The sequence below is a fragment of the Buteo buteo genome, chromosome 7, assembly GCF_964188355.1.
Source record: "Buteo buteo chromosome 7, bButBut1.hap1.1, whole genome shotgun sequence".
Taxonomy (NCBI): Eukaryota; Metazoa; Chordata; class Aves; order Accipitriformes; family Accipitridae; genus Buteo; species Buteo buteo.
This window is the reverse complement of record NC_134177.1, coordinates 3,694,734-3,706,205: the sequence shown is the minus strand read 5'-3', so window position 1 is coordinate 3,706,205 and position 11,472 is coordinate 3,694,734.

The window sequence follows — 11,472 nt, the reverse complement described above, 5'->3', positions numbered from 1 at the left end:
TATTTGATGATGTGCGACTTAAAATGTCCTTCACCAAGGAAAATAATTCAAGGCTTTTAAAAATGAAGACTCAACCTTTTCCATCCCTTCATTTTTCCAACAGTTTTTAATGAAAGGTCATAGTAGTCACTGCCATTCTAAATTTGATATATCTCCTTGATTTTATAAAAACACCTAAGTTCACAAAACATTTTGTGGTAGGACACAAATCTAAACAGAGGTATTCCTCTCAGTTTCAGTATAGAAATTAACTCTTAAAAGCCAGTTGGATGGATTGGGAAAAAAAAAAAAAAATCATTATACAGCTGCTGGGATTGACTGAAAGAGAGAAGAGTCCTGTCATTGTATATATATATATTTAGAAATATGTGACCAATCAACAGGAATAATCCAGGCCTGTGAAAATGGTATCATCTAAGAACACTTGATTTCCAAACTTCCTCATGTCCCAATGACTTAAGAATATTCACATTATAATCGTTACACAGCAGTTGAGCACAGCCTGCTGTCTTTGTGCTGTAGTAAAACACCTCACTTGAATTCCACAAAGTAACTTTGTGGAATGTGCAAAAATATTAGAAATTTTTCTTTTTTCCAAGCTTGGCTGTTACGTAAGAAATATAGCCTGACTTAACTAAAATAAATTATACATCTAGTATGAAGTTACAGTCTACACCATGAAAGCGTTGTATTTTGTACTCTTTAAAAGCTCACGGCCTAATTAGACTGTGATGCTAAATGTTCAGTCAGACCGATGGCAAGCCGTGTGGCTCGTCATTTCTATATCAAGGGACTTGTCTGAATGCAGGTATAGAAACACTTGCGGCTCCCAGCAGAGAGGCCACACGATGTCCTTGAAGAGTCTGCCAAGAAGTTCAAAATCAGTTGCCACCAGTTTACCATTTCTAAAAGGAGTTCCTAATTTTGAAGTCAGATCTCCCCACAGCCCCCACCAAATCCCTGGAGAAGTTCTGATTATGTCTGGATAAAAGTTGAACCGTTTCTCTGGAGAAGGCGTACTTGTATAGGTCCAGGAGGCTGAAGGTGGCACTGAGGAGACTATGGAGGGTGGGTGAGGAAGGACATCCCTTTGGGTACGTCTGCTCTGTTGTCTACAATAGCCAACAGGCGGTGGGGACCTGTCCCGATGTACGCGGGAGAGGAAGGCAAAAGCAGTAAAAGGCAATTCCTGCCTACATGTTTCAATGGCCCAGCACACAGGGCTGCGTGCAATGAGTTCGAAAAGTTGGTAAAAGTAAATTTTTTGGTTTTGGGGTTTTTTTTTAAGCCAATAAGGAGGCTAGTCACATTTAAATTCTGCTTCTGGCTTGCGGCGTGTCTGGACACAGAGAGGTCATGGCTTGATGCTACTTCTTTTGATGATGGAGGCCAATTTTATATCTAACTCATCCAAGTTTTCATCAATCTTCTGGCTCTGAAAGTATATTAGTTTATATTTCTAAGCACCCAAATACACTATTAGTATCATTTTCTGTTCTAAGAGGCATTTAATCTGGCCAAAACAAGGAACATGACACAAAACACAGCACCCAAGAACCTGCCTTATAAGCTCGGTTTTAGGGCACAAGACCTCCCCAAAAGGCTCAGTCCCGCAGAGGGGTAACGTGGCGCAAGTAGTGGCTGTAGAGGACAGCAAAAGGTTCCTGTCCACTTCTTGCTCCTTCCTGTAAGGGAAATTGTCCACACTTCAGGGACTTCTGCAACAGAAGTTTACACTTCAGCTGAGCATTTAATTTAAGGTTGGGTTTCATCAGCGCACTCTAACGAAGACTAGTCAATCTTACAAAGAGTTATGTTACCAGCCCAAAAAGGTTAAGAGACCACATCTCCTCCTCAGACTTTTATTTTCTTCCCTACTGCTTATGACCCCGCTTATTGTTAATATTAACTGCCATCATATTTAGAAACTGTGACTCAGCCTTGCCTCCGCCAGCCAGGAATGAATCATAGAATCATTTAGGTTGGAAAAGACCTTCAGGATCATCGAGTCCAACCATCAGCCATGCCCACTAAACCATGTCCTGAAGTGCTGTCCCTGAGGCTGCTCACAAGCCCCGTGTTTCATATGCTCGAGCCCAAGTTACAAAATCTTCGCAGCAGATATACGGATGCATAGACAAAAAAAAAGGACCTTGACGTTTTATTCCACCGCCCTAATCCAGCACCAAGTGTGCAGGCTACACCAAAGTCTTCACTGGGTACAGACGTGACATCCACCACTCTGAATGCCTCCCTCGGAGAAGCAGGGGAGAGAGTCCCTTATCCTGGAAAATGTCCTTGGAAGAGGCAGGTGTGACCTCTCCTAGGTGTAAGCGTTGGAGAAGAGCCAGCTAGAGGTTGTAGCATACAGCTTTCCCGAGTGTGATGGGGGAGAACAAGCAGGTCTGTGATTTGGACTAGGACAACAGGGACAGCACATAACCATCTGTTCCAGCTCATCCTTTGCTATTTGAAATGGATGAGAGAAGAAAAGATATTAATACTAAGAGCCCTGTGAGATAGGGTGCATCTCAAATCCCCACGACAGAACACACATCACATATTGTTTCCAGCACTGTAATTATCTGATAAAGCTATTAACCATACCCCCGAGATGCCATAAAGCATTAATACTTCCCACCAAAGCAATCTGAACCACAGCCAGATATTAGTCAGCAACTGTATGTTACTTTGGGAAAAAAAAAAAAAAAATTATATCAGGAGAGTCATTTCCTGGTATTTCTGAGAAACTTAAGTTTACAATGGGAGGTTGAGTTGGCTGTGCACGGCTCTGCAGAGAAACACAGCGCTTCTTTCTTAGCACACATTAGCAGAGAAGAGTGAGCACTTAATACGCATAAAAGGGTGGGGGTCTTGGGTTGCATTTGCCTCCACTTCACATCGAAACCTCATTAAGTGAAACATAAACAAGCTATTATGGATTCACCCCAAAATAAAAAGCTAGCAATATCAAAGAAGCCCAAGTGTAGCTATAGGATTCCTATACATCAATTACTTTGTCAGTTAAATAAATAATGGGAAGTTATTAATGGGGCAAGAGAAAAAATTTGTGACTGAGGCCACTTCAGAATTGAGCAAAGCTATCCTAGAAAATAAGCCAACACCACTTTAATAAAATTCACATCTGAGGAAGTTTGCACGCATCAGCAAGATACTCCTCGTTGAAGATTGATTGAGCTAACGCGTTGACGATGGCCAGCCATCGCAACAACTTCCCTACCTGACTTGTCTACCAAGCAGCACGGTGCAAAGCAGACCTTCGCCGCAGCTGCTGGCGCGGGTACAGAGGAACATACTTGGTGCAATCAGCGTGGAGCACCTCATTGTTTAAAAGATGGATCTGGAACGGTTCCCAGATTATACATCTGCCCCTGTAATTCACGTCTCGTATAATGAGGCTGACATGGGAGGTATTGGGAACGAGCACATTTAGTCACAGTGGGCACGTTGCTGTCTGCCGGTGAAACATCCGTGGGTGAACCCTTCCCAAAACTAGCTATCAGAACAACCAGCAAACCAAAGGGAAACACCTACAGGTCAGTTTTGTTTTATCTTCAATTTTGAATGTACTAATATTAATATAGCTGCAAACATACATTTCCCTCCTCGCCTTCAACAGGGAGCGAATAAAAGGGGTGACATTGAGCCTTATTTACCAGTGAGAGCAATTCCAATTCTCCTCTTCGCTCTCCTTTTATCTCAGTTTCTTCTCTCGCATGTATATTTACCCTCTACTTTGTCATCACAACAATATGCGAATGTATAATTAATGTACCATTAAGAGTTTGCACGAGCACCACCCTGTAGGGTCCAAAAATACCCAACACCACCAACCAACACCCCCCAAAAACCAAACCACAAAACCACCCCACAACCACACACACACGCACAAAACAGAGCTGTAAGTGACTTAGTAAGAGATCAACCAGTCCACCTCCAGTCCCAAGGCCGGAGTAATTATACCTGTGCCCGCTGATAACAGCTTCCTTACGACCCCTAAGGGCTGAAAGGAGCCTTGTCCTTTGCCAAAGCTCCCCATTGCAACAGTAAATCTGGATTTTAACTTCCTTTCTTGTTTTTCTTTTTGGGTATCAGCAATTATCAGTCTAATAGTGTCTGGTTATTTTAAAGTGGTTCCTGTACCAGAATACTAGTCTGACCCACCAATTACGCGAGGCAGCGTAATTGCAGCATGCTAGAAAACAGAACTGCAAAACAATACTAAAAGATTTTGAGCTATAACTTTTATACTTGTATTTTATGACTTCACATATGGAGATATCACCTAATTGTCAATAGACTAACAACAATTCTCATCGAGGGCCTAACCCATAGTTCTTCAGAGTCAATGAGACCATTCTATTGCCTTCAAATGGCTTTGGATCACCCCCAAAAGAAAAAAACCAAAATAAATTACAAATTGTCTCATTAACTTCTCCAAATGTCTTTTGAACCACTTCCAGAAAAATAAATGAAGGGAAAAAAAAAGTATTCAAGCACTCCAAGAACACAACTCAAGTAAAGAAAAAAAAAAAAAAAAAAGTACTGCCCAGAATACTTTCAAAGTGATAGGAGATAAAATATAATCACATATTGCAAATGACTCCTAAAGCCAGGAAGAACAAAGTCTGCCATAAGGCTGCCCTTCAGTCCTTATATGCCTCACATCATTCAGCCTCTCCTTGCTATTTAGTTGTGTCATGTGCAAAGCATTCACACAATCATTGTCAGAAATAAACACACTTTTCCCCATCTGCACTCACTCTGAGCTGAACAGGAAAGAAGAAAAAAAACCAACAAAACCCCACATTACTGACAAAGCAGTTGCATCAACAGATGTGAATTCTGATTTAAAGAGCCATATTTCTTTCCCTAGAAATCTTTGTTGTACTAAGCATGCATGCGTATGTACTATGTATGCTGTACTATGCACGGGGACTTGCTTAAAGTTTTTTTTACTCAAGTATATAAAAAAAATTCTTGCAAACCAAATACATGAAAAAAGGCCCTAATAGGTTCCCAATTCCAAATGTTTTCAGATGTGAGGAGCCTAAATATCTTTAAGCATGCTACCTTGAGCTTTAGAAATCATCACCTGGGGTGCAGCAAAAGCTCTGTGCAGCTGATGTACTCCAGCTGTGATTTTCACTTTATCAGATGCCTATAATTGGTTAATTTGGACCTGCCTACCAAAGCAATAAAATTAATGCCACTGTCCTGAATGTTTCCTGTTCATTGCTGAAATAAAAGCCTCTGCTGGGTGATGATTATGAAGCATGATTGCCCTTGTACTTCTAATATCTGCTTTCCTTAATTTACAACTCTCCCACCAAATAAAACCAAGGAAGAAATAGAAAGTTCATTAGCATTACAAAATTAAAATTATTAAAATGATCCACAGTGTCATCCTTCTGGATTTTGCATCAAATAAAGCTTTGCTCTACAGCGTTTTCCCTGTTTGAGAACCAGATTGCTGCCAACCTCACATCGCGGCTCACCAGAAGTGAAGTTCAGAGAGAGCATCAGTCTTCATTTTCGACTTAAACAGTTTTGATAGAAAATCAAGTCACACAATTTTGGGGGCTAGAGAGGCTGCACAAATGCAACCAAAGCCCACATATTCTTAAGTTTTCTATATTGTGGACAGTCTGTGATCTTAAAAATATTGCAGAACAAAGTGTGGCATGGGAAATGCAGCTATTTACAAAATACATAGCAATTGCTTACAACCTGCACTCTGTCAACACAAAACAAGATACCATGATAAGAAATGAAACTGTTTAATCACGCATCCTAAAGTGATATCCCCGCATTTTCTGCAGTGTCAAGTTGGATAATTTTATTCCACCTAGGTAAGATTTGCAATACATTTTGCGTTTCCCAATGGATTCTTCCTTTCTCTCCATGTTAGCACATTGAAGCCGCAACATAGCCATTAACCACCGCATACAGAGTGCCACGTTCAAGCAACAAGATTCACACCGAGCTGATCCGAGTTTTGAAGTGTTTTGACAGAAAATTAAGCCAAATTATTTTGTACTTTTACTTCTTCAAAAATTTATTCCAATATCTATCGCCCAGCAAAATATACATCTATGTTTCACTCTACCAGCTCTTCTGCAGTAATCAAATAAAACCAAAAAATAAAAGAAAGAATCCTCAAATAATGATTTAATCAAGTAGTAAAAGCTCCAATCCTAGCAATATTCAGGAGGTAGACCTGGTGCACGTAAGCTGGTCTTGTGAAGGCTAGCGGCCATCAGAGACTTGACCAAATGCATTTCCGAAGGACAGACTAATGTCCCATTCAGAGCCTCCTCACCAGTTCAGGTTTCTCCTCAAAGAACTCACTGCAGAATCAGGCCTATTATTAAAAAGAGTTTTTAAACACAGAAAGCAACAAAAAGACTTAAAAAGGTCTAATAGATTTTCCTTCTGCCCTTGAAACAATATTAAAAGTTTCTTGTCTATTTAAGTAGCAAGAGAAAATGGTGAGATTTTACCTACCAAAAAAAATATTAAGAAAAAAAAAAAAAGAGCAGTAATTTTTCTTGAAGTTAATGAGAGCTTATGGTGGGAATGAATCATATAGGATAGACACTGGATACGACATTTCCCACTGAAAAGTGTGGCTACATTCCCTAGGTGTATTTCAGGGTTATCTTTAAAACATTTACTAAAAGGAGATGGCAGGGCTAGCTGAAGGCTGCTCTGTTGTGAAATTAAGTTACATTTGGCAGCAGCAGATGTTTTGAGAGGGATGGGCAAGGAAATCCAGGTAAGGGAGAGATGCCATAGCATCCTCCTTCTCCTTACCTGCTTCCAAAAATAAAGCTTATATCCCCTCCCATAGGTCTGTAAATCCCTCAATGCCATCACATCGAATTTGGCCCAATATTCAGTAGTGTCTAAGTTGCATCCCTCCACAGTGACCCCACAACTAATGTACATAAGCCTTCTTCCCTCAGTTCAAGGAGGTGGGGGGAGGAACACCAAAAAACCCCTTGAAATACTGGAAATAATTGCCTATTTGGTTTGACAAAAGCACTTGTTAAAATATTTATCAAAAATATCCAGCAGGCGCACACTGATGCCTGTGCTCTTCCACATAGCACCGGATAAAAACCCAGATACAATATGGAAATCACAATAGGGGACAGGTTGGAAAACCTGAAGAAAATGCATTTTACATTTGTCCAGTCATAATCACTGTTGATCCATTTAGCATACAGCTCAATTGCTTTGTAAGCTAATAACAAATACAATTTAAGAAGGAAAACACACTTTCAAAAGGTATAGTACAGAAGGCTCCAGAGAAGGATTTCAGCTATTTTAACATGGAATTACTCTTTTTTTTTTTTTTCCTCCTTGTTCCTTGCATGGAGTCTGGCCACAGTCTGGAGTCTATAAATTAAACATTCATAGCCATGATAGCTGCATAACAATAATAATTATTTATTTTTTCAAGCATGTTTCATCTTGAAAGGCCCCCTGAAGTGCAGCCAGCTGTCCCAGAGAAAGGCACGCGGAGCACAGCGGGCCACAAAATAAAGCGCCCGCAAAACGAAACACCGGCAGGACTTGGTGTCTCGGCAGCTTCGGTGCCCGTTTCAGACATCTCGTAGCTGGTCTCTTTACGCAGCCCCCGAGAAATGGGCTGGTAAACTCTGCGAGAGTGCGGGGCTTGCTCCTGGGAAAGGGTGATGGGCTAAATTAACCCTGAGCAGACAAAATCCTGGTGCATCTTGCAGCTTCCCTTGCTCGTTAGGATGTTTTCCTGATGCTTTCTAAAGCCTGGGTAACCCTCAAGTCTCTCCTGATTAATTTGCTCCTCTTCTCCTCCAAGGAGGAATACAGGAACTTCAGAGTAACATCAGAGAATTTATGAAGGGGTTTTGGTCTAGTAACAAAGGCAAAAGCTTAAGAAATGAGTTTGTCAGATATTGACATCTCCACTCTCCCCAGCTGGAAAATAGCTTCCAGGTATGTATTTTAGGTGCATTTGTCTTTGATTAAAGGTTCATCCATCAACCATGTTTTCAGCCTGAACTATGCATCTCAGCAGCCTTTCCAAACCAAGTGTTTTGTATATGCTACAAGGGAATCTCCTCTGCTGTATAAAAGGAAAAAAAAAAAAAACCTCCAGAAATTCAGTAAATATAAATGACCAAATAAAAAAGCAAAACTATGCAACCTGCAGTGAACCACACTCCAGGGAACTTCTAACTGCTTCACAGGAGTACTGGGTAAAATATTGTATGGATCATGTCACGATGAATTACCAGCACTTTTTTATATGTATGTCACCTAATTCTAACATTTATCCACTTTATGCTACAGCTTCAGTTTTAATTTGATCATCCTCCCCATTTTCTCCACATCCCAAACACTCTCAGGACTCCTTAAAAATAACAAGCCCAATTCACATGAAAATACCACGGATAAATCCAGGCCAACAGTAAATAACGATTGGCTTCTCCCCTCGGATGCTAGAACTGGATTTATACAGCTGAAAAAAAGTCCCAGGCTGTCTGTCCAATGTCTACATTTTCCACCCATCACTCCCTGTGGCAGTATTCCCTTCTAATGGGCTTTATTTTTGCACTAATTTTGCACTAAAATGGTTCAATTTGATGACAGGATAATTTATGCTTAATCAGGATCCCAATGAACAGCATGTTAAATTAAAAAAAAATAATTATTTTTGCCAAAGGCTGAAGAACAGCTGACATCTTCTTGAAAAATTGTATCGAAGATGACTACTGTTTTGAGCAAGCGAGAAAAGATTTAAGAAATAACTTCTAAATCAGAAGATGACATCAAATTCATTTTCAGCCGGGCAGGAGTATTGTCCCACCAGAATGAGACACAGCTCTGGTGCAAGGTCCAAGCCTGGCTTAGCGGGCCTGATCCTGTGCCACTTCGAGCGAGAAGGGGACTTGTTTTGAAGTTTAGTTCCTTCATACAGGTGAAGGGAAAAACACCCCAAAGAGACATTATCGCATCCGTGATTAATTCCCTGCCACAGAACCGTAACAGTTCCAGCAAATTAATCCCCGATGAACTTGGGCTTTGCTACGTTTGCTCCTGCTCACCTACACCCGCTCATGGGTGCGCGCGCGGTAGCCATGCCCACAAAATCCTGCCTTTTTTGGGGGATAAACACTGCCGAGCTGGGGATGTCCCAGGTCCTCCCTCCCCGCACTGCTCACAGTGCGAGAGCTTCCGGCCGCAAGAGCCAGGGCTCCATCATACCTCTCTGCAAACGCGGTATTTTTCCATTTATCCTCTACAGCGGGTCACTTTCTAATGTCAAAGTGAGTTAAAGAGGTTGCATTTGATTTACCACCAAACAGCTAAAAGCTGTGTGCTGAAGGCTGACAGATGTATGCAAGGCCACAGCTCAGCAAAGAGGGATGCTGGGGGAGATCTCTTGTGAATTTGCCCAATAGTTTCTTTCATTTTCTATCCAAATTGAAAAATTTTATTGTAAATTTAACTATAAGGCTCCCTTTCCTCAAAGTGACAGGTACTGCCCTGTCTGCTTGTTGGAAAAAATCAGAACTTAGGGAAAAAAAAAAAAAAAATAAAAAATCAGCAGCAAAGTGAAGGGAGTCGGGTGATGGACAGGGAGGTGCCCTTGGAGCCCAGCACCGAGCAGAGCGGAGGCTGCAGTTGGAAATGCCAAGCCGAGCTGCTGGAAGCGTGGACGGGGGAGGAAGAGTGATAAGCAGGGGTCAGCGGAGCCAGATTTATCCACATCGAAAGAGAGAAAAAACTTCTCCCTCCGCAACAGCTGGCAGTCAGTCACAGGCCGATAGGAAAGATTGAATGGGGAACAGTGAATAAGAATGGATACTTTTATATTCCTAAGGTTCAATTTGATGTTGAAATAATGCTGCTGTCATAAATAGTAATAAAGGGAATATTTAGTATAGATGTATTGGCCATTTTTTCCAGGATTTCTGCAAAGTAGGATTGTTTAAATTCCCTCCACTCATCAGGGTGAAATAGGATTGTTAAAGGTGCCTGTAATAGAGAGATGGAACAAACAACTCAGGGAGAGGAATAGTTTTCTTGGATTTTGTTTTTAATTCAGGCGTCATCACAGCCTGTCACTTGACTTTGAAGGGAATCAGCCCACTAATACAAGACCGAGCAAAGTATTTCAGCTGTATCACGTACTAAAAATGCATATTGTATACATGCAGAGGATGAACACAGAGATATATACACACTGCTATTCTCTATAGATTAAATATATATTTTAACAAGTCTGTCTTTTCTGACTTCAAATGTTAAGTGGATATGTTAGCTACATAACAATGTAATTAAACTTTCCCTATCAGAGTACTCCTTCACACAGAAAGCCTTTTGGAAAGTAATTGTTCCCAAGGAAGTTTGCCCACATAATTTTTTGAAGCCTTTGCTGGAGTTTTTATAGCTTGTCTGGGAAATTAGGAAGAGCTCTGGAGATCAAATGTCAAGCTCTTCCCCTGCAATTTTGAGATTTTACTATTTAATTTTAATTTCTTAGTACCCATCCATATTTCTTGGAACAGACCCTCAAGATACAATAAGAGTACCTGCAATAACACAAGGAATTAAAAACTATTATTACTGAAAGACATGAGAACCAGTTGTGAGACGCCATACGCCCTAGGACACATGTGATTTACACAAAACCTCCATGCTGCCACAGAATTCAGGTTTCCAACATAAATTATTCTGCAACTCCAAAACTTCTTTCCAGCATTAATGAAAACTAATTGCCCTATTTTACTTCAACATTACTACATAACATCTACAGAATATGCTACAGCACATGCCGCCCTATGCCCCAGCATCAACCTTCTGAAACTATTAGAAGTAAAAAGAAAAATAATAATTCATTTTTCCCCAATTCCTCCTTATATCTGCCTGAATCAAAAATGCCATAATCACATCACACCAGAAAAATTAATGCTGGACACACAGACAAAGCTGCACCTTGCTCAGCACTCTTGCGTGCCTGGGTGCCTTGCTCCACAATCACACTGTTCATGGGTGAGATTGCCTTTCTTTAAAAGGTTTTTCCAATATCTAGACTCCTACCCAAATTACAGTTTAGTTTAACTGATAGCAGTGTCTGTCATGACTTGCCCTCCTCTCTCCTAGCAGCAAGCCCAAGGAAAACAGTTCATGTGCTTCACCTACCCAACTTCCACTTCGTTTCTTACCCTAATGAATCAAAAGCTTTAGACATTGATTGTTAAAGCTCGTTAGCAATGCCCCACTCACCAGTGAATTTTCAAAGAGTTCAGCATATGTCTAATCAAAAGATCACCCGTATAAATCAGACTTTCCTTTTTAATTGTAACATCTCACTGGGCCTTTCTAATAAATATTTTAAATTCATTAAACAAGTTCATAAAAGTATCACCTTGGGCCTTTTAAACACTTCAAAACTGA